Source organism: Helianthus annuus, chromosome 1 (genome assembly GCF_002127325.2).
Source record: "Helianthus annuus cultivar XRQ/B chromosome 1, HanXRQr2.0-SUNRISE, whole genome shotgun sequence".
NCBI classification, from domain to species: Eukaryota; Viridiplantae; Streptophyta; class Magnoliopsida; order Asterales; family Asteraceae; genus Helianthus; species Helianthus annuus.
The window spans coordinates 74,147,717-74,173,358 of record NC_035433.2 but is presented as its reverse complement, the minus strand read 5'-3'; the positions used below and the strand labels follow the sequence as shown (position 1 = coordinate 74,173,358).

The following is a 25,642-nucleotide window of genomic DNA, read 5'->3' as shown; positions in this document are numbered from 1 at the left end:
CCTCAAAAGTTTAACTATGCAAAATAACTAATAGAGACATAACTTAGTTGAAATATATGTGAAATATTGACAAAAGAATGAATGATATCTAATTATGAATAATCATATAAAGTGGAGGGACCAAACTTGAACATTTAGAAAGTAAATTAATAAAACAAAAAAAATCACAAACACAGACACCTGTGTTGCGTGGAACGACCCAAAGCAAAGGAAAGGGGGGGGGGGGGGGCGGAAACCCTTAGAAATCTGATTTGGACAAAAATTGAAAAAGATAATCAAGAATTTACTTGTGCATGAGCCTGAATTGAGATAATCTAAGCTTTCCTTTCAAGTGGTAAGTCGAAATTTCTGATTTGGTGATTTGTAGGAAGTGAGTTTTGACCCAATCATGAGTTCATATGAAGATTGTGGTAATTTTGAGTTAGGATCTTAGCATAGAACGTGATTTATGCTTGAAATTTGGATGAATTGATGATTAAAAGTGGAAACCCACTTAAGCTAGAGCCGTTGTGTAGTGTAAAGATGAATTATGTGCAAATTGGTGTCATAATCATGTATGAAGTTACTTACTATGAGTATTTGTTGGATGAAATTTGGTTATGAATGATGTTGTATGAAAATTTGATGAATTGGATGATCTTGATATGAACTAGTGAAGATGTGGATATGATACTTGTACATTATGGTTTATTAATGTTATGCACACTATGTGTTTGATGAAATGCTTGAGTATTGTCTATTATGTAATTTCATATGCATATGATGAAAAATGAATTGGAATGGAGAAATGATGAGTTAGTAACTCACTAGGTAAATGTAAATATGAAATAAAAAGCGTGAGATTAAAAGAATGTTGAATATGTAACTTGTAGGAGTGAAGGAAGAAGGTACGAGCCAATCCGGATCGCAAGTGTCGCAAAGTAAAGGTAAGTTCATATGAACTTCATTCTCTCTATATGTAGATTTATGAATGCAAATCTTGATATTTGAGTCCTAGTGTAGAATTATTATTATTATTATTATTATTATTATTATTATTATTATTATTATTATTATTGTTCATGGTAGAATTGTGTTAAGTTGAGAATTGGAAATGGATAGGAAATGCAAAGATAATGGATGTGTTTTAACCCGCTTCTAGTGGGTCGAAATGTTGGAAAGTATGATGTTGTAATGTTTAAGTAAGAACTAGTAGAAACGGGTAAAAATGGCGAAAATGTGTAGAAAGTGTATGGTATTTATTGATCATGTATGGATGAGTCGAAAAGCTTACATGTTGAATGTTCCGAAGTGTAAGGGTAAAAGAGCATAAAGGAATTTATGCTAGAATGGGAAGAATGATTATAATAAGGATGTTGGTTAAAAGAGAAAATGAATGTTAAATTTCACTAATGGGTAGAATAAGGATAAGCATATGGAAGACTTAAAATTTGTTTTGAGAATTTATGCTAATGAATATTTGTGTTATGTGTGATAGGTAAATCCCACTCTTGATGATGCGAGCTCGGACCGAACACACTACATCGCCCTCTATGCGCTTCCGGTTAAAGTCGTCTTTTGTAAATGGGTCAAAACACTTTCATAATGTAATTGTTTCAACTTTTATGTCTTTTGAAACATGTCTTAGAATTAGTATTGAATGATTATTGTTAAAAAAAAACAGGGAATTGCTTATAGTACGAACGGGTCATGCTCAATTTTGTTAAAAATAGTATGTCAATATTTGTATTTTCGAATCTGAAAAAAGTGGGCGTGACAAAAGGCTCGGCTACCGAGGCTTAAATTAGATCAGGTCGGTCATACTCTGTAACGACCCAGAACCCAATTTTATTAAGTACTAAGTGGTACATTTTTATGTATGACACAAATGTAGCTAAGTTAACTAACTTAGTCATATGATTAGTTAACTACAAAGAGGTAAGTGGGTTAAAGCTAAATATAAGTAACTAGCTAAACTCAAGGGGCTAAATTTGGAGCCATAATATTTATTTGGTGTGATAAATATAAGAAACTAAACTTAGGTTTAGTGCCAATTTATAAAAAGATGAAACTACGAGGGGTTAAGGTGTAAATGGGTTTTTACAACAAAAAAAGGGTCAGGAGGTGGGTGAAAAACCACAACACTCACACACACTTGTGTGTTAGTTTGCTCTTGGACGAATCAAGAGGAGGAAGGAGAAGAGAAGAATGGAGATTTGCATGAATAATCTATGGTGTGAGGTGGGTGAAAAACCACGAAACTCACACACACTTGTGTATGAGTTTTCTCTTGGACGAATCAAGAGGAGGAAGGAAAAAAGAAGAATTGAGATTTGCATGAATAATCTATGATTTTAGGAGTGTTTCTCACCTCCTAAGCATCATGTAAGTATTTGATTCACCTTTTGAACCTTCTTGGTTGAAGTTCTTGGTGGGTTTTGATTAATCAACCCCAATTGACTAAGTTGGATGTGTTAAATGATTGAATTCAAGTTTAAATACATTAAACTAGTGTCAAAAATGATCTAATCATCTCAATTTAGGGATTAGGATTTAGGGTTCATATTCAAGAAAAATTTGAAATTTGATTTGAATATGATTTAATGTGAATTGATGTTGTATAGATGCTTATGATAATCATACTTGGTGATTTTGTGAAGTATTTGACTAAATGAGATGTTTAGATAGTACTATGATTATTTGGTCAAAATGATGAATTAGCTCATGATAGTTGAAAGTTTATGTTAACTTGATGATAATAAGTATATGAACTTGTAGAGTTGAAAGAAACATGGTAGTTTTGAATTATAATTTTAGCTAATATGGTGACCTAAAAATACCCCGATATTTCAGATCGAATCCTAGCGTGACACGTGTCTAGAAACCTTCCACATAATTCACAAACTTATTATTGACCCAAAAGCTTTTTACGCATGATACAAGTACATAAGTTTAAGGATTCGAAGTGAAGACACATAGGATGTACCTTAGTAATAAAACGGATTAATGTTATAGATTATTTTACTTGGATTTTTGTTGGAAATTTATATGATCACGTGTGACATTTTTAATATGGTTGTTTTAAATACTTATAATAATGTCATAAGATATGAATAATCAATCATTCCCTATACCATATCCGTCGCGGATCAGAGTGTGACACAAGTTGCAGATTATTCACTCTTTTCCTCTCTCTATATATATTACAAATTTCTTTAAATATACTGTCACACCCCAACCTATGGCGGAAACATCGGAGTGAGTCGAATGAGATTGCTCAAAGACTTCATAACATTATGTGACAATAATTAATTTCAAAACCGATTTCATTCGTAATCATAAATTGTCAAATACAACGAAAGAAATACAAGTACAACACTGAAATGGCAAAATACAACAACGATAATATAACAAAATAAGCAAATCTAGTATTTTGAGCGTGTTTCTAAGTCGTCCTACTAGATTCATCATGAGCATCATCATCAACCTGTAACATGTTAAAAATAATGGTTTAACGCAAAAGCATTGGCGAGTACACAAGTTTGTAAATACATAGCATAAGTATAAAAAGAATTACTCGAATCCACATGATAATTGTATATAAGGTTATCTAGCATGCAATACTAAGTGTCAAACCCGAGTGTCCACGAGAATTATGTGCATCCCTTGCCACAAAAGTGACGAGACCGTTTATGTATAATAAGCTTAACAATACCCCGACGGGCAGCGTGCTACTCCTATAGCGCTATATATGTTAAGTTGGGCTAGCTAAGTTAATGACAAGAAGCATGTATGTATCTAGCATGAACCTAAGCATAACAATTAGCATGTATAACGGATTGAGAGAATAAAGTATGTTTGTGTGTGTTTGTGTATTTTGTAAGTTAACATGTTACAACCCAAAGTGTGTAAAAAGAAAATGGATCAAGTGTACTCACGGTTTTGCAAGCTTCCACTTGGTACTTCCGTGAAGAGTTGATTGTTGAGGATGGGACACCGAGTCACCCTACAAGGGTAAACGAAGGTATGTAAGTTTCGTGGATTAAGAATGAAGGATTCGGACTTGGAATTTAAATATCAAAAAGTATGTATAAATGAAAGTAATATCCAAGTTCTAAGAGTTTGTTTATGACACCATAATTAGTGGTTTCATGGGTCCCAAATTTCCCATTGGAATCATAACAAGAACTCTAAAATCTTTGATATCAGCAATGTTTTTATATAATTATATATAGTTTATTTAGTAATAATACATCCTAAAACTAAGTCCAATCAAGTATTGTCATATAGCATCATGTACGTCAAGCGTGGAGATTAGAAAACCTCATTATAAGATTCACCACTACACACACCATCATGAAGATGGTGGGAGGGTCATGAATAACAATAATGTAAACCTAATCTACAAGTTATAAGAATGTTCAAATGAAGGAGTGGAACTTGGTTTGGAAAGCCAAAGCTTCCATTTGTTCACACTTCACAAGTCACAAGTTCATCATATGAAAGATGATGACTTGTGCTTGTTTTCATCATTTGATTACCAAGTTTAAACAGAAAATAAGTGAGCATTTGAGCTCATAAATTTGAAGATAATCACCCTAATACAAACCCACAATCATAGACTTGATTGTGAGCTTGATGGGAATGAAATTCCATCAAGTTATCAATGTAAAAGTGAACATACAAGAAGATATATAAAAACAGAAAGTTTATAACACTTTGGACCTCAAATATGGTGAGGTTTCACCTTAGATTACCCAAGTAATCTTGTGAAAACCTTCCTAGAGGTTATCCAAGCATTAAGAAGAAAGAAATGAGTAGAAAAGTGAAGTAAACGTGAGCTAGAACTCACTTAGAAAGTCTTGAACTTTCTGATTATAATCTGAGAATTTGATGTTGTTTAGAAGTGTTTTGAGTGAGAGATTTGTGTTTGTAAAGTGGAAAATGAGTGGGGAAGAGGTGGGTTTTATAGATGAGGTTTAGGGTTAGTTAGGTGTGTCTTAAATGCAAGAAACACACTTAGAAAACACAACAATGACCAATCCATGACCAGCTAACAAACATTCTGCAGATTCATAGGGGTGGCAGGCCGCGACCGAGGAGGAGTATCCCCGTCGCGCAGCGCGACGGGTCCAAGTTCTGGATTTGAGTTTCATTTTTGGCAATTTTAATCCCTTATGTTTGTATTTGATATGTTTTAATGTGTTAAGTGTGATATAATGTGATTTTAAGTAACTTAAACATATGAACAAGTATATTAAACAACGAATAAGTATTTGTAGGTGTTCAACGATGTATAAGCATAAGTGAATAGCATATAAGTCGAGTATGTAAGACACGTATTTGCAAGTTTATTACACGTTTACAAGAATCACGAATAACGTATCACATGTATAATGAATTCAAACGTATAAGCATGCACGAATAAGTAAAGTATGATTCGTAAGAAATAATGAATTTTATTACGATCAAAGTCTCGGATTTTACAACGATACAACGAAATACGATTACAAGGAATACAAGTTTCCAGAAATAGAAATACAAGACAAGATTTCTAATTAAGGAAAGTCACGAAAAGCAGGGCGTTACATATACAAACATAACCGAATGATGGACATGAATATATTTTCATCGATGTTGCATTTTTTTTATATTCGTATGTCTACCCGAGGTATCAAATCGGACCACAGAAATTTCTTTGCCTTAGTGATTCATGCCATTGAAGTATTTTAAGGTTAGGAGTGTTGATGATTTGGTTTGAAAGTCGAGGTTTTAAACGTGGTTTCGATTTGAAATTGAGTGTGATAATTAAACTTTATTTTGAAATTACTTTCGGTGAAAGTTTGTTTTAAAAAAGAGTATTGTTTGTATAGATGTAACCAGTTATCAATTACCAACTGAACCACAATTAGTCATTAGCCAAGCTTATTGTATCATACGCCTCTATGCTATAGTTGAGGGTTCAAAACACGTCCTCAACAAGTGGTCGTAATTGATTTTCATTAAAGAGATTGTAACCTAACTCTAGGAACTAGGTTCACTTTTTATTAAAATATTAATAAAATAAATAACAACGAGACTCTCGTTATTTGTGGGAAATTCTTCTAGTACAATACTGGTTACAAAAACTAATTAAACGAATATAAATATAATATAAATGTACCAAAGTTGATTCAAGTCAATGTCTTTAGAAGAACTGCAACCGCACCTTCTTGTACGAAACTCCGCTGCAAGACAAGCAAAATATCGTTGACGGTTTTGGTTGAGGCACGTGTTCAACACGCTTCCCATAAAACAGATTTCGCGCCTCCTCTCAGACGGTTCTGTCTCCCAGGGTACAACAACCGGAACAGTATGTGTACTGTCGGAGATGACTCTCATGCCTGAGATAGCAACGGGTAATGGTACGTGCGCGACTACACATATTTTTACAATGAAATTACACACGAATTGGTTTTAAATTTATAAAAGTGATTATTACTTTTACATCAAAACACACACGAAAGGGCAAGTGTACCCCGTCATATATGTAGTAAAGTATCGGTAAGAACCAAGTATCGATCCACGGAAATGGGCGGAGAAATAATACTAGACCTTTGCCATTAAATTACCGGTAAAAACATACGTTGTTTTGGTTTTAATCAAACTAAAATAAGCATAAATAAATACTTATAAAACATAGTAAATTATATATTAATAGCCTTGCTTAATACACAACCACAGCATGTCAACTAAGTCAGTTTTGGCACTAGAAGCATTCGGTCAATTTTCCATTTCGAGACAATTAGTATCCCTTTCGGGAATCCTAACATGACAATCATTCGGAAAGTTAAAACGATAAACACACTTTAACCACCTAAAATTGTTCTTTAACGTGCAATTGATTAATGTCTACGAAAATCTCCTAAAAATAAGTTAGTCATCCGTTAGGAGTTTTCTAACCTCACTTAATCAAGGAAAGCAACACCGATAAACACAATGTAACCACCGAGACAAGCATAAACTAGATTAAATCACAACCGAGTTCATTTTACAAATCTTGCACATAAATTCACCAAGATAGCAATTTTGGCCGAAACTACTAACTAAGCTAACAAATCATGGCAAGAATTCGTAACAACACCATTTAACCCGTTAGAGTCCTTCCGTGAGGGCAAGCTCTCTTGATTAATAATAATTGCATTTTATTAAACCACTAACCCGTTAGAGTATCATGGTGCCTACATTTTAACCAAGTTAAACTAGTTAACCAAATTAAAAGTTTACTAATACATGATTAAATAAGCTTCATTTTGCAACTACCTTACCTAACCAAGCACCAATCATCCAACACAATTACTTATAATCAAGAAATCAATATCAATAACAAGGTTGCAAACTAATCATCAAAGATAATCATAGAAAACACTTCAAAATGTCATTACAAACATAGATTGACATACTACAAGCTATAATCAAGCAAGGGATTGTTGTGTTTTTGCCCAAAGGCTTACATTAATACATAATAATCAGTCTAGATGCTTGAAACATAACAAAATTATGGAAAGATTTGAGAAACCAAACCATAAACAAGCATAAGAATGAGAATCTGGATAGTAAATGAGCAAAACCGGGCAATGTGGCTTGAATCCGAGTGAAAGCAGCAGCCTTCGGAGCCTCAAAATCGCCTGCAGAGCTCCCAAAATGTCCAGAGTTACTACTAAAATGGTGCTGTTCTGTTTAAATGCTTTTTCGAAGTTGCACGGCCGTTCTTCCGATCGCACGACCGTGCACTTTAAGCATTATTGGTGGTGGGCCACCATACTGCATGACGTCACAGATCGTTGACTAGTCATCGGTCACGCACGGTCGTTCTTTGTTTGGCATGACCGTTCCTTTCCGAGGTTTGAGTTGCACGCTCGGTTCTTTGGTCGTTCTTCTCCGGGTTTATGTTTGACCTCGGATCCGCACGATCGTTCTTGATCGGGAACGGTCGTTCCTTACCGGGCTTGCCTTCAGTGCCTTGCACGGTGAGTTGCACGCCTGGTTCACTGCCGGATCTTCTTGGTTTGTCGGATATGCACGGTCGTGCATATGGCCGCATGACCGTGCCAAACGCCCAGGTCAGTCTTCTTTTTTTTTCACAGAATCTTCGCAGCTTCATCGTTTTGTCCGGAAAGTCCTCGTTTTTGGTATCATCTCGTCTGGTATGCTGTTTTAGGCCTGTAAACCAAAATGTAGATAATTACGTATCCGAATGACGGTTTTACGGCCGAAAACGCATAAAATGGGGGTAAAACAGGGGACTAAAATATGTGTAAATTAGCGAATATCAGGTAACATGGTGTTCTAATTTAGTAGAAAAATGTGAAGTTGTTAAGTTGAGAATTCTCCTCTCAATGTGACAGAAACTCGTTTCTAACACTTTTGAGTTATTGAGATTCTCTAGTATATCTCATCCCATATGAACCCAACGTTCATATATATATATATATATATATATATATATATATATATACACATACTTACAAAAGATGAAACATATTAACCATTAATATTGTAATTAACAAGATCATCAATCTAGTAATAAACAATATTGATGTGCAATAAAATGGAATTGATGTGGTCAAAAGAAACCGTCATATCAATTCATGACATTCTAGTAACTAGTGAAGACCGGGTTGACTGACTTAACTGAGTCGCGCGCCACACGGATGCCACTACGTATACCGGGACGCCACCTGATCATGCGCCATCCAAACTCGCACGTCACTTGCAGTCTTCGCCATAGCCAATGACGTATTCCATGCGCCTAAGGAGCTCGCGCCGCATCGACATGCGCCATGCCAAGGCATCCGCCTACGCCACCCAAGGGTGCGCCATAAGCGGACCCGCCATGTATCTGACCACGCGCTCATGGGCAAAAATACAAAGGCGGTGTGAGAAGTTCAAAGTTCACCACATTGGGCCTATAGCCCATGTCACGCGTGCATATGTGCGGGTGCGATGCACCCTTTGGTCCCCACTAGTGTTTGCCTTCAAGGAGTGCTCCTCCTTATATACCATTTTAAGTTTTGTCATTCCACCTATGTGGGACAATGTGACAAATCTCAATCCATTTTCCTCATCTTTGTTTGTTCCAAACATACAACTTCAAGCTTCGATATCTCATTCATCTTAGCTCTATTTGGACATAGTTTGAACACAAACCCATAAATAATTATTTATACAACACATATATAAATATTATTGATGTCCAAAATATTTAGTGAAAAACTCATTTTCACTAAATTTCCAACAATCCCCCACATGAATGGAGATCGATGAAAACACCCAAAAATTCCCCAATAAAACCTCGACAGTCGAGTATTGCAGGATAGGTAGGTTTTGCCTTTGAACCTTTCTTTGTGAAGCATACTTAGTCTACTAGGGTTTTGTAAACGTGATGTCCTTGAACAACCCCCCATTTGTGTAAACGACAATATACATTCACATAATACTTTCCCTAGCCGGGCCATCCCCTTACTATTGTGTCCTATTATGGTTCTGGAACACTTGCCTGGTTCTGCGAGAGCTCTAGGATTGCGCACCCCACAATGCCATTTGAAGCGACCCTACTTCTCTCTCACATAGCTCTCTCACATAGGTGATTCCTTTGAATCATTAAAAGCATTATGGCTTACTATGATTTCCACAAATCAATTAGCCATATATTATGCTTAGCCTCACAACAATGTCACTGAATATTATAGGAATGGACTAGGACGTATTTAAACACCCTTTTATAGTTTTAGGGGGATATATGAACACATACACTATCTTATACATAAACATATATATTAGCTATGCCCCCACAGTGACTACCCTTCGGTTCATGATTAAGTTTTCCTATTAAACCTAGATCTTGGGATCTCCAGTCAACTAGGTTAGGTTTCCATCATGTCCATTTTCCATGGGCTTTAGTCTCATTCCACAACTCGATCTCTTATCAACCCACTGGTTGTTGGATCCAAAATTATTTGTTGACTTCGCTAAGTCAACAACAATAATTTCCAGTTTAGATAAGTTGTTCTAACGTGTTCTTGACTCGCTAGTCACTTTTTCCTTTTAGTCGATTCATAAGACTTATAACTCGTGATCTCAACCTGGATCCAGTTATGTACCTTGTCTTTAGAATGACATGAAACTCAATTCATGGCTAGACACGTTTTCACCATGCCTTTGGTGTGTCATGACTGACATCTTACTAGATTTTGAATCTAACCAATTGGCATTCGAGTCCAATCTACTCGATTGACTCCATATAACCATTGTGTACTCCACTTGGTCATGAGTTTGCAATATATGCAAGTCACCCCCACATTTAAGTGTAATTGGATAGCATCCAAATGGGGTGATGAAAGGTTCTCCCTTTCATTTCGAGTTTGAGAAAACTTCTCAACTCTCATTTCCACATTCAAATACAAGTCACCCCCACATTTAATAATTGGATAACATCCAAATGGGGTGATGAAAGGTTCTCTCTTTCATTTCGAGTTTGAGAAAACTTCTCAACTACCATTTCTTCATACCCTAAAGGGTTTGTTTCTTAAATGGTTCCTCCCCCCACATTGCTTGCACTTTAATGAAGTTATATTTATAGTTTTGTTTAGCACAAAATTCGTTCTTATGTCATCACATATTTTGAATGTTTAAAGTTAATTTAATCACCGTCGAGCATATAAATTAACAAGTATTAGTCTAGCATGCTTTAGACCACAATACTCTAGCATGTGAACAAAAGATGCATCATTCTAATTCTTCACAGCCTTAAAAGATAACGCACTATCTCTTCCAAACATTCTTTTCTTAGTTTAGACACAATAATGGATTTTTTTCACCATTCCAAAACCATTGGTTTTATGAAGGCCTCAAAACCATTGGTTTTATGAAGGCCTCAAAACCATAGTTAACTCCATCCATTAGGATCATAACTCGTTTGCCTTTTTATCTCCAAGGCTTCACCATTAACTTCCTAAAGACTTAAACATAAGTCTTAATCCAAGTCACTTTGATGAAAAATCTTTGTATAAAATCACTTGAGTCTTGAGATATAGCCAATTAGATTGACTCTCAACAACGCATTCACGTATGCCTATAATGATATATACATTTACGTTGTTGTTTCATTAATACCATGTATTGGGATACTCTCCCAAATTGAGGACCAAGCCTCCACATAATTTAAACAACATTGATGGTGGTAGAAGCATCTACAAGTCCATCACTATTGTAAATTTCCACTAATAAATTTGCTAAATTTATTAAAATCGTTTACAATAATAACATATATTTCTTCATATGATATATTCTTTGAAAACTCACATGTGCATTTCCATGTTGATGCTCTCAACAGTAGATTACATATCTCGTTTTCGTGCATTTCATCTCAAACCATTCACCACGTTTCTTACGACGCCGTTATGCATTTGATGTTTGATTTGTGACTTATTACATAAGTCATGATCACAACCCGCTCGTTGTGTTTGTGTAAATTACTTTTCACATTTTGTACCGAAATGTGTATCCTTTTGACAAATTATTAGTAGTCCAAAATAAATATTTATCTTTTATTATATTTAAATCATTTTTTTACGTGAAATAAACCCAAACGATAGTCTACCATTTATAATAAAATAAAAGTGGACAAGAAAAATAAAATAAAACGGATACACTAAAGATGTCTAAACATCAAATGCCTAAGTGTTATTATCTTCAACACTTTTGACTGAAATAAACGCAATTATTTCGTTCGGTGTCATGTTTTGAGGTTATCCCTCATCTTGGAACTCTACACGTGAATAATCACAAGTTGTCCAAAATTATAAAGTTGTTTACAATTAACTACTCGCAAGTAGTTAAGCAACTTATTATGTCTATAACAACATCGAGTTGTTTTTCACTAAATAGTCTTTCTGAGACTATTATATGGTTCAAGACGTTATACTTCTTGTAGAAGTATCGAAACACTTATAATTCGCAAAGACATGTTTTATTCGTTCAAAACATTTCTCGTTTTTGCAAGTGTTTTAATATTAAACTATATATTTATGTTTTGATTACAAATCAAGACAATAAACCTTAATAGTTTATTATAAAACAATTTCAAACTCACTCGTTTGAAACTAAAACGAATACACATCGTTTTAATAATTGGTTTATCATATTCAAACCATTTCTAACCGCTGTTAGATAATAACGATTATCGATCGTTAAAATGAGTGGTTTGTATGATAACCAATTCTAATATGCTAATTAGAATTTAAATGTTTATCAAACATTCAAAATATTTGGTTTATATAAAGTAAACCGTTTCTAACGCGCTCGTTAGAAAAAGAATGAATATATTTATTCACTTTTGGTTTATTTAAACCCGATTCTAACCCGCTCGTTAGAAAATTAACTATTGCAAATCGTTAAAAGGTTTCTAACACGCTCGTTAGAACTAAACGATTATAGAATTTGTTTCGAAGTTTAAAAAAATGTAAACTATTTCAAATACGCTCATTAGAAATAAACAAATACGAAACGTTTTAACATTTATGTAAAAAAACCGTTTCTAACTTATTTGTTAGAAATTTAAAGGTTTAGACGAAACCGTTACAAGGTTAATTATTATCCATAAATTGTTTCCAACTCACTCGTTAATAATTATTTGCAACAAAAATCTTTTCTAACACACTCGTTAGAAAATCTGATCGTCTTTTAAGTAGTTAGGTTTACAAAATCATCGTATCTAACACGCTCATTAGATATAATAGATGATATTAAACCTTATTATTCTATAAAATTCTAACACACTCGTTAGAATTAAACGATCATTTATTGCCATAAGCCGTTTTTGGCCTATATAAAATAAACGTTTTGTAACCCGCTCGTTAGAAAATTAAAAATTGCCAAGGTCGTTAAATCATTTCTAACACGCTCATTAGAAATAACTTATTACAATTTTTGTTTTGAAGTTTATAAAAAACTATTTCTAATACGCTCATTAGAAATAAAAAAAATACGAAACCATTTCAAGATTTCTTATTATCCAAAATAATTGTTTCAAACACGCTCGGTTAACAATTATTTGTAATAATAATCTTTTCTAACATGCATGTTAGAAAATCTAAACGTCTTTAAACTATTGTTTCTAACACGCTCGTTAGAACATCCAACCGTCTTTAAAAACATTGTTCCTAACACGCTCGTTAGAACATATACATGTTTTAAAAAACTTGTAATTTTATAAAATAATTACTTTTAATACACTCATTAGAAAAATATATATGTTTCAAGACATTTGAAACCAATATTATTTTATCAAATTACATCTAACTTTCTTCTTAGAGAATTTCCATCGTTCATACCCATTATATGGTTTTACAAAAATTACCAATTTCTAATTCACTCATTAGAAAAATTAGTATTCCAACCATTCGAAATAAATATTAATTTTTGTATATAATTCATGTTATCTAAACGCGAACACAACCCATTCTAAAACTTCAATCAAATTGTACGGTTTTATAACACAGTATTCGGATTAAAGATTGTACTCCAATCATCAAAATAATCCGCCACATTGTACTAAATGAATATTTCCCAAGAAAATTTATAAGATTTTAGCAAAATCTCAATAAAAAATTTTAACTTTCGTGAACCTAAATCCTCGTAGAGAAGGGATTTAAGATTGTAGCAACAATCTTCACGAAAGTCTGTTTTAAGATTGTAGGAACTAGGTTCACTTTTTATTAAAATATTAATAAAATAAATAATAACGAGACTCTCGTTATTTGTGGGAAATTCTTCTAGTACAATACTGGTTACAAAAACAAATTAAACGAATATAAATACAATATAATTGTACCAAACTTGATTCAGGTCGATGTCTTTAGAAGATCTGCAACCGCACCTTCTTGTACGAAACTCCGCTGCAAGACAAGCAAAATATCGTTGACGGTTTTGGTTGAGGCACGTGTTAAACACGCTTCCCTTAAAACAGATTCCGCGCCTCCTCTCAGACGGTTCTGTCTCCCAGGGTACAACAACCGGAACAGTATGTGTACTGCCGGAGATGACTCTCATGCCCGAGATAGCACGGGGTAACATGGTGTTCTAATTTAGTAGAAAAATGTGAAGTTGTTAAGTTGAGAATTCTCCTCTCAATGTGACAGAAACTCATTTCTAACACTTTTGAGTTATTGAGATTCTCTAGTATATCTCATCCCATATGAACCCAACGTTCATATATATATATATATATATAGTGGAGGGTTCAAATGAGAAGAAATTCTTTGTAAGAAGAAAAAAGAAGAAATTTCAACCAATAGAAATGCTTCATTAGACTTTATTTAATATTTGTACTTAATATAACTATAAGGGTATATTAGTAAACTTACATACATCATTAATTGGTAGTTTCATCTTTAATAATTAACTATATTAAATTTGTAACTTATTTTTAAGATATATATTTTTCACAAAAAATAAAAATAAAATTTCATTTATAGTGTAAGATAAATACGAGGCGTGTAGGATAAATTACGAGTTGTGTAGCATAAATTTCAATATGTGTAGGATAAATTTCGAAATGTGTAGGATAACTTTTGATGTGTGTAGGCAAAAATATTTAGTGTGGAGGATTATAGTCTTAATGACTAATTAATTAGTCAAACATAATAATAAATGAGATGAGAAAAAAAACTATTTAATGTTTTACAATTATACCCTTTTATTCTTTTTCTTCTCAATAAAATTTTCTTCTCAAATGAACCTTCCCCTATATATATATATACTTACAAAAGATGAAACATATTAACCATTAATATTGTAATTAACAAGATCATCAATCTAGTAATAAACAATATTAGTTTGTAATAAAATGTACCATTAATATTGTAATTAACAAGATCATCAATCTAGTAATAAACAATATTGATGTGCAATAAAATGGAATTGATGTGGTCAAAAGAAACTGTCATATTAATTCATGACATTCTAGTAACTAGTGAAGACCGGGTTGACTTACTTAACTGAGTCGCGCGCCACACGGATGCCACTACGCATACCGGGACGCCACCTGATCATGCGCCATCCAAACTCGCACGCCGCTTGCAGTTTTCGCCATAGCCAATGACGTATGCCATGTGCCTAAGGAGCTCGCGCCGCATCGACATGGCCATGCCAAGGCATCCGCCTACGCCATCCAAAGGTGCGCCATAAGCGGACCCGCCATGTATCTGACCACGCGCTCATGGGCAAAAATACAAAGGCGGTGTGCGAAGTTCAAAGTGCACCACATTGGGCCTGTAGCCCATGTCATACGTGCATATGTGCGGGTGCGATGCACCCTTTGGTCCCTACTAGTGTTTGCCTTCAAGGAGTGCTCCTCCTTATATACCACTTTAAGTTTTGTCATTCCACCTATGTGGGACAATGTGACAAATCTCAATCCATTTTCCTCATCTTTGTTTGTTCCAAACATAAAACTTCAAGCTTCGATATCTCATTCATCTTAGCTCTATTTGGACATAGTTTGAACACAAACCCATAAATAATTATTTATACAACACATATATAAATATTATTGATGTCCAAAATATTTAGTGAAAAACTCATTTTCACTAAATTTACAACACTAACAGTATCAAGGTGTGTAATAAAGGTGTTCATTTTTAAGTGGTTGAAGGTTTTAATAATATGATAGACATTAAAGTATATTTACGAATAGGTCTAAAAAAGTGCCCAAGTTAGCCGTTTTGTAAAAGAACAATAACATTTGTTTCCTGTGTGTTGCTTGTAACATAGTCTACCTGTAAAATAAAGGGTTATTGGGTTTTAATAATCCTAACTTTCACCTGTTGGCCGATAATAATTCAAACTTTAAAAATTCCCTCCAATATTCCCAACTTGTAAAAGTTTGACCGCCATTTATCATTTTCTAACATAGGTGCACCTAAATCAATTAATGAGTCTCTAAGTGTAATTGAATCTATTGAGTAGACCAAATTATTATATGTTTGAAAAGGATCAATGGCGGCAAACTTTTACAAGTTGAGATTATTGGAGAGAATTTTTAAAGTTGGGATTATTATCGGCCAACAAGTGAAACTTAGGATTATTAAAATCCAATAACCCTAAAATAAATAGATAGAATTGTTTGAGTAGAAGATTAAAACCCAAGTGGTTTCAATGAACGGGCAATATAATTACCAATTCAACCATACATCATATGTTTTTTATGGTCATGCAGATTATTTATAGTTATTAGGCTCTGCGGTGTGGCTTAGCGCTACCCGCCACCTCATCCATCTATAGTGCCCTTCTCTGTCATCGACCACCCCCAGGTTGTTAAAAGGGGGGCGCCAACCCTTGTCCGCCACCATGATAACGAGCAAAAAGGGGTGTGCAGGTGGGGCCCACATCTTTTCAACCAATAATTTTTTTTTTTAATTTTGTTTAATAGAGCAGCTTTATACCACACCATGCAAGTTAAAGGAAGGGGCTTTAAAGCCCCCATATGATGTGGCGCCTAGGTGGATCTGACGTGGCGTGATAAAGCCCCTAGGGGCTTTATACTACACCCTCTAGCCTTATGGTTTGAAAAACTTGCACTGACATTCACTTTTAGATATCATAGTCTATACATTCACTTCAGTGATCCGTCGGTTATCCAAATTTGTCGTTCAAAAAAATGATATCATAGTCCATAGATTACACACACAAAAAAAACCCTGGTGTGGTTGTGTCAATGCATTGTGTCCACCCATAACCTACGTTTTTGGTTTCTTTTCTCATTTTTACATGAGTTTGTTGATTATATACTCTCTTTATCTACATTTCATAACCACTGGGTCTTAGCTCAGTGGCCACCGACACCCATTTAGTGTCTCTTGAGGCTTCCCATTACGTGGAGGTCGCGGGTTCGAATCCTGGTTACTTCAGGCTCTTCAATCCAATCAAGTTGGTAAGGGTATTGACCGCCAGAGATCGTTGTCGGGTCGTGAACTGGGAAGGAAGATCCCTTCCGCGGCTAAGGATACTCTGCACCTATCCTTTTTTTTTATCTACATTTCATGTATTTTATTTTCCCCATTATATCCATTCTTTACATCTGTGCCATGTCACCGTCCCTTCCACCCTTTCCTTTTGTCCCTATCCTAAGGCACGATGTTTTCTCTTCCCTTCTCCTTTCCAATTTTTATTTTTAAATATCAAATAAAGAGAAAAAGAAGAGAACGAGAGGCTTGTGTGAGGATTGGCTTGGGCCATGGTCACGAGCCAGGCTAGGAGTGCTGTAACAACTGTCACTAAAATCCATAATTAGGATGGTAATTAGCTATTAAGGAAACTCTAATTAAGAAACCCAAGTAATTCTGCACTAACCCTAAAATTTCCAGAACAATCAGAATCAGGATCAGGGCCCCTAAAACTCAGGGGGGGGATAAACCCTAGCCAACGATTATCTTAATAACTATCTGTCAAAATCGAATTTTAAGAAACTGTCGACTCATCCAGCCTACATGCACGAAGGGCTACCCTATGAAGTAGGGTGACCCCTCGCGTAGCGCGACGCCCGTGGGGGTACCCCTCGCGCTATGCGACGGGGGTCAAATTTCGTATATAAATAGGGGTGTCTGGGACTTGAATTTGAGAGTTGAAACGACATAAAACGTCAAAATACACGCTGAGTTATCAGCTATATACTACACAAACACACACAGATCTCGAATCGCTGCCGCAATCAGGGTAATAACTCGATCGCTATTACGATTCAACGTCCGATCGATTATAACTATCCAACGATAGTCCAGGTGCTGCTCAATTGAGCTTGTACTTTGATTATTCGTCGTGATTTCGACTTGAATATTAGAGTGCTGTTCGAATTCGGACTATGCTCTGTTATTCGTTGTGAATCCGATTGAATTATCGAGTATTGCACTGATTAATCGTTGTGAAGGTTTAATCTCGTGAATTGACGTAATTGCTGTATTAGTTACTAACCTGTGTGTGTGCATTATGTTAAATTAGGTTTAATCAAGGCTAATCAGTAGGCATTATCTATTTGCTCGTTAATCTGCAAAGTGAGTCATTCTTCTTTTTAACTGTTTTCTCACAGTTTGTGAGTAAGTATTACAAAACTCCAAATTATTTTCAAGGTTATAATTACAGGGATTAAGTCTTTGTAATCACCAAATTACAGCTGGTATGTGGGGTATTGTGCACATTACTATTTTTATCACTCTATGTGAGTGAGTATTACTCTATGTGAGTGATTATTACTCTGTGTGAGTAAACCGTCATTATTGGGGCGACGGGACCCAATAGTGGTATGACCACAGTCACAGATCCGGTCGAGTGACAAATACCCATTCTTGATAATTGGTTGATAGAAACATTGTAATCGCTCTTAATACTGTGATTTATAACTAACGGGTCGTTTTAGAAAACAGAATGATTCACTCAGTATTTCCCCGCTGACAAAACCTTTTTCAAACATGTTTCAGGTGATCTGTGTGATCCAGGAAAAGTGCAGTAAAGCACTACAAGCTCAGAGAAGTGGCTCATTGTGAATAAATAAATAAAACATGTTTTGGAAAATAATGATTTCTGTGTGAAATCAACTGATTGTAAATAATGGGATTTTATCCCTAAAAACTTTGTGTAATATATTAAAACGAGCATATTTTTACGGTTAAAAGATCCTGTAATAAAAGACTTCCGCTGCCATTAGATACCACGGGTACCACACTGAAATCTGCTCGCGGACCCCGACTCCATCCAGGGTGGGTCGGGGGTCGCGACAGAAGGTGGTATCAGAGCTAATAATTAAATTGAGCCACTGATCGAGCCACTGATTTAAGCCTATTACGGAATTAAGTATTGGACAAAATACTTAATTCTACTAGTTATCATTCTGTGATTATTTGTTTTATTAACTGATTATTTGATAGTTACAGTATGGGTAAACAAAAGCTGTCTGCTATCTACCACAAACTAGATGTGGCATCTTCTTCTAAAAACCCAGTAAATTTAGAAGAAGGAATCTTTGTCCGCAAGGCAAATTATGAAAATCCTCTTTCCCCAGAGAAAAGGGATTCGATACTTAAAAAGAGTCAGGAGAAAAAGAAAACCCGAACCAAGAGAGTTAGGTTTAACCCAGAAGTTCAAGAATTGGGTAATAGTGCACCTTGGGAAGATAAAATAGACAAGAAATGGGCAAATCTCTATATGCTAGCTACTATAGCAGAAAACACAAATCTCTAAATATCTGATAAGTTGGGCCTAGTAAGAGAAATCACAATCCAGTAAATAAATAAAGTCCTAGTATGTTTATTTCTGTTATCCTTTGTATAAATTGGTATGCAATAAAACTTCAGTGTTTATTTGTTAAACTTTGTTCCAAAGTTTTAACATTGCATTTTGCATATATGCTATGCAGCATGAATGAGATGTCGGAAGCATTCCAAAATCTCAACTTATATCCAGTGCCTATCGAAGTCTCTCACGACTTTACTGGTTACATTGCTGACATAGAAGAACCTGTGGAATTCCAAACTCCACCGTTGGAAAAAGCTAAACCGAAAAAGAAGAGAAGATACGTAGGGTGGAGGAAAGTACGCCGTAAGAAACCTGCCACTAGGAAACTCCCTAAAATAGAAAATCCTGTGAGTATGATCAAGGGAAAGGAAATAGAAACTGGAGAAAGTTCGAAACCACCCGAAAAGGAAATAGGAATAGATCTGAAACAAAAGGGAATAGAGATTGGCGAAAGTTATAAACGGCCAGAAGAACTTACGTTTCAAGACGAAATAGACCGTCTATTAGGAAATTGTGAGGTCATAAGCCCAATCCGCACTAATTTGTATCCTTACCCGGCTACAGTCCAATTTCCTTTAAACATAACACCGGCTATTCCCGAACCTTTAATCCATACCCAACCACTAGGGGAACTGGAAGAATGGTGGACAAACGACTGGCAATTCCAAAACATAGTCAACAGTCCTTATAGTTTTCTTCCACAATTTGACCCAGAACCACTCCCAAATCCTCCCATGAGTAATGAAAACCTAGCTGAACTCCGTCAGTTCGGTGAAGAACTGATAGGTACAGGTAATAGGATCAGGGAAATGGGGGAGCATCTAACTTGGAAGTACGATGAGAGGGAGCATCGTTACTAGAACCATCAGTTAAACCACAGAAAGCCGTATTGTATGATAGTAACTTAAAATTCTGTAAAATGGGCAATAAAACTCTGTAAAATACGGTGTGTATGGATGCATATACAATATACCAACAAAGTAAAAGTCGAGAAATCGACAATTTTGGTTATACTTGTATATTGTGATAATCTATGTGTTTATCTATGTGAATTTTTTTATTGATAAGCTAGACACTAATAAATTCCTACTAAATTAGCAGATGGAAAACGCTAACAATGAACCAATTAATGAAGTAAATCAATCTGAGCAAGAACAGGAAGATCAATATATAACTCGACAAGATATCGAGCACTTTATCGCCCAAGGGATAGCTCATGCTATTCCAGAAATTGTAGCTGCTGTTCAAAAACCTGCCGAACCACAATTAATTCCTAGTAAACGTATTTCAGACGATAACGGCAGTAATAGCATAAATGGAGGCGGCAATCATGACGATCATGATCCGCAGCAGGCCCCACTCCCTAAAAGAATGAAAGCTGCAACGCCTGGTTGCGCTTACAAAGAATTTCTTGCTTGCAAACCCGCTGAATTTGCAGGTAACGAAGGGGCAACTGCAACACTGCGTTGGTTAGAGAAAACCAAAGCAGTAATTGCAATAAGCAAATGTGCCAAAGGAGACCAGGTGATGTATGCATCAAACCTGTTCAAAGAAGGGGCACTCGAATGGTGGAACACGGTCCTCCAGGCAAAAGGAAGAAGGATAGCCTACGCCATAGGTTGGGAAGAATTTAAAAGTTTGGTAGAAAGAAAATTCTGTCCCGAATACGAGAAGGAACAGATGGCAAACAAATTCCTTAGTCACCGTATGACAGGAGTAGATTGTCGGGGCTATACTTCGACATTCTTTGAATACACAAGGGTAGTGCCATCACTGGCTTCGCCAGAACCGGTACTTATTTCTCGTTACATCTGGGGGTTAATTAGTGAAATCCGAAACATCGTTAAAGCTGCGAGACCTCGTACCATTGACGATGCGGTAGAATTAGCTAATACCCTGACGGATGAGTTGGTACGCACAAGAGAGGAAGATCGTAAGAAGGAAATAGCTCAGAAGATTACCCAGGGGTTTCGTGCGGGTATTACCAAGAAAAGAGGAACAGGGCAATTCTCATCACCTCCTTTCTGCAGAAATTGCAAAAAGAAGCATTATGGACAATGCAACATGGTTTGCAATTTTTGCAAAATGAAAGGACATCGGGAAGAAGACTGCAGAAAGAAAACAAGAGTTTGTTATAATTGCAGAGAAAGGGGACACTTTCAATTTGAATGTCCTAAGTTAGCTAAACCTATAGCCAACCAAACCAAACCAGCTGAAGGAGCAACCAAGAGAAATGCGCTTGCATTCCAGCTAACCACTCAAGAGGCCGAACTCATTCCAGATGTGATAGCCGGTACGTTCCTAGTACATGACGTATTTGCAAAAGTATTATTTGACTCTGGTGCGAACCAAAGTTTTATTAATACTTCATTTTGTCAAGATCTTAAGTTACCTTTAACCACTCTTAGGCAAATTTTCACAGTTGAAACCGCAGAAGGAAATTCTGTGAACATAGATAAAATCTGGCAAGGAGGAAAAGTAGAACTATTAGGCCATAAGTTTTCTGCAAATCTGTTACCAATGAATTTAGCCGGATTCGATGTAGTATTAGGAATGGATTGGTTAGTAGCCAACCATGCACGAATCCTATGTGATAAAAATGCAGTAGAAATTCAAACCCCTACAGGAGAGTAATTTTAATTACTGGAGATAGACCTCGAAAGCCACTAAAATTCATCTCCGTAATGAAATTGGCTAGTTATTCGTGAAAACAGGAAATGGTGTATATGATTTCCGCAATCATTAACACTAAAGATAAGGAACTCCAGGACATCCCCGTAGTCTCAGAATACCCAGACGTTTTTCCAGAAGAATTACCTGGATTACCACCTGATAGAGAAATAGAATTTAGAATTCATTTAATTCCAGGTACTGCACCAATAGCCAAAGCACCATATAGATTAGCACCTACCGAAATGCTAGAATTGAAAAAGCAATTAGATGAATTATTAAGCAAAGGATTCATACAACCGAGTTCATCCCCTTGGGGTGCACCGGTACTGTTTGTGAAGAAGAAGATGGATCGATGAGAATGTGTATCGATTATAGAGAATTGAATAAGGTTACGATTAAGAATCGATACCCACTACCTAGGATTGATGATCTTTTTGATCAATTGCAAGGAGCTAGGTATTTCTCTAAGATAGATTTAAGATCTGGATATCATCAGTTGAAGGTACAAGAAGAAGACATACCTAAAACTGCCTTCAGAACTAGGTATGGTCATTATAAGTTTACAATCATGCCCTTTGGATTAACAAATGCCCCAGCAGCATTCATGGACATGATGAATCGAATCTGTAAACCATACTTGGATAAATTTGTGATCGTTTTCATCGACGATATACTTATTTATTCCAAAAGCCAAAAAGAACATTGTGAACACTTAGATGCACTCTTAACTTTGTTAAGAAAAGAAAGGCTTTATGCCAAATTCTCAAAATGTGAATTTTGGCTACAAGAAGTACAATTCTTAGGTCATGTGGTAAATCACAAAGGTATCCATGTAGATCCTGCTAAGATAGAAGCAATTACAAAATGGAAAGTCCCACAAACAGCAATGGAGATAAGAAGTTTTCTAGGCTTAGCTGGATACTATAGACGATTTATCAAAGATTTTTCTAAGATAGCCGTACCATTAACTAAGTTAACCTGTAAAGCCGCTAAGTTTGAATGGGGACCTAGACAAGAAGAAGCCTTTAAGATTTTAAAGCATAGGTTGACGAATGCACCAATCTTAGCTTTACCCGAAGGAACAGAAGATTTTGAAGTATATTGTGATGCTTCAAAATTAGGCTATGGATGTGTATTAATGCAACGCAAGAAGGTAATTGCGTATGCTTCTAGACAATTGAAAAAGCACGAAGAAAATTATACGACTCATGATCTAGAATTAGGAGCCATAATTTTTGCCCTTAAGATATGGAGACATTATCTGTATGGAAATAAGTTTACTGTTTATACAGATCATAAAAGTTTAAGATATATATTTAGGCAAAAAGAATTAAACATGAGGCAAAGAAGATGGATGGAGATGCTAAGTGATTACGACTGTGATATCCAATATCACGAAGGAAAGGCAAATGTAGTTGCAGATGCCTTAAGTCGTAAGTACCATGAGAAACAGAAACGAGTCCGTGCTCTGAGGTTAAATCTACAAGTAGATTTAATGGCACAAATTAAAGAAGTTCAGAAAACAGCAATCCAAGACGATGCTGAAGGAATGAAAGGTTACCTAAAAGAATTAGAACAAGGAAATGATGGAATTTGGAAATTCCATAAGAAACGAATTTGGGTACCTAAGCAAGGAGAGTTAAGAAATAAGATTTTAGAAGAAGCTCATAAATCTAGGTATACTATGCATCCAGGAAACAATAAGATGTACCAAGATTTAAGGAATAATTTCTGGTGGATAGGAATGAAAAAGGATATAGCCGAATACGTATCCAAGTGCTTAACTTGTTCACAAGTTAAAGCTGAACACCAGAAACCTTCAGGACTACTACAACAGTTAGAAATGCCTGTATGGAAATGGGAACTCATAACAATGGACTTTGTTACAAAGTTACCCAAAACCAAAAGAGGTAATGATGCGATTTGGGTAATCGTAGATCGATTAACCAAGTCAGCTCATTTCCTACCAATGAAAGAAACCTTTAGCATGGAAAGGTTAGCACAACTCTACGTGGACGAGGTAGTATCCCTACATGGAGTCCCGCTCTCCATTGTATCGGATAGAGATAGTCGTTTAACATCTCATTTCTGGACAAGTTTTCAGAAAGCAATGGGAACTCGACTAAATCTAAGTACTGCTTATCATCCACAAACAGACGGACAGAGTGAAAGGACAATACAAACGCTAGAAGACATGCTCCGAGCATGTGTAACTGACTTTGGTGGTAATTGGGATAGCCATTTGCCATTAATTGAATTCTCCTATAACAATAGTTATCATTCAAGTATCGAAGCTGCACCATTCGAAGCACTGTACGGACGTAAGTGCAGAACTCCAGTATGTTGGGCAGAAATCGGAGAAAGTCAATTATCAGGACCTGAGATTGTACAAGAAACTACTGACAAGATAACTCAGATCAAGGAAAGACTGAAAACAGCTCGAGATCGTCAGAAAAGCTATGCAGACAATCGTCGCAAGCCGCTTGAATTCCAAGTAGGAGATAAGGTACTTTTAAAAGTTTCTCCTTGGAAAGGAGTAGTACGATTCGGTAAGAAAGGAAAATTGAGTCCCAGATACGTAGGACCATTTCCAATAAGCCAACGAATAGGACCTGTTGCTTACCGCTTACAACTACCAGAAGAACTAGCTAGAGTACATGATGTATTTCATGTATCCAATCTCAAGAAATGTTTATCAAACGAATCCTTGGTAGTACCTCTTCAAGATGTAGAGGTGAACGAAAAATTAAAGTTTATAGAGAAACCACTACAGATCGAAGATAGAAAAGTCAAGTTTCTCAAACACAAACGACTGGTGTTGGTCAAAGTCAAATGGAATTCAAGAAGAGGACCAGAATACACTTGGGAGCTGGAATCAGAAATGAAGCGCAAATATCCTCATTTATTCCAATAAATCTCGAGGACGAGATTTTTCTTAAGGTGGGGAGGATGTAACAACTGTCACTAAAATCCATAATTAGGATGGTAATTAGCTATTAAGGAAACTCTAATTAAGAAACCCAAGTAATTCTGCACTAACCCTAAAATTTCCAGAACAATCAGAATCAGGATCAGGGCCCCTAAAACTCAGGGGGGGATAAACCCTAGCCAACGATTATCTTAATAACTATCTGTCAAAATCGAATTTTAAGAAACTGTCGACTCATCCAGCCTACATGCACGAAGGGCTACCCTATGAAGTAGGGTGACCCCTCGCGTAGCGCGACGCCCGTGGGGGTACCCCTCGCGCTACGCGACGGGGGTCAAATTTCGTATATAAATAGGGGTGTCTGGGACTTGAATTTGAGAGTTGAAACGACGTAAAACGTCAAAATACACGCTGAGTTATCAGCTATATACTACACAAACACACACAGATCTCGAATCGCTGCCGCAATCAGGGTAATAACTTGATCGCTATTACGATTCAACGTCCGATCGATTATAACTATCCAACGATAGTCCAGGTGCTGCTCAATTGAGCTTGTACTTTGATTATTCGTCGTGATTTCGACTTGAATATTAGAGTGTTGTTCGAATTCGGACTATGCTCTGTTATTCGTTGTGAATCCGATTGAATTATCGAGTATTGCACTGATTAATGGTTGTGAAGGTTTAATCTCGTGAATTGACGTAATTGCTGTATTAGTTACTAACCTGTGTG

General features: G+C 35.9%; 1 long non-coding RNA gene across 1 annotated transcript; it reads left to right on the top strand.

The window, feature by feature from the left end:
• The first annotated feature begins 230 nt into the window (after positions 1 to 230).
• On the top strand, positions 231 to 1,681 carry LOC118481921. Its single transcript, XR_004866352.1, has 3 exons — positions 231 to 334; positions 873 to 926; positions 1,478 to 1,681. It is a non-coding gene; the product is annotated as an uncharacterized LOC118481921 (long non-coding RNA).
• Positions 1,682 to 25,642: the final 23,961 nt, after the last annotated feature.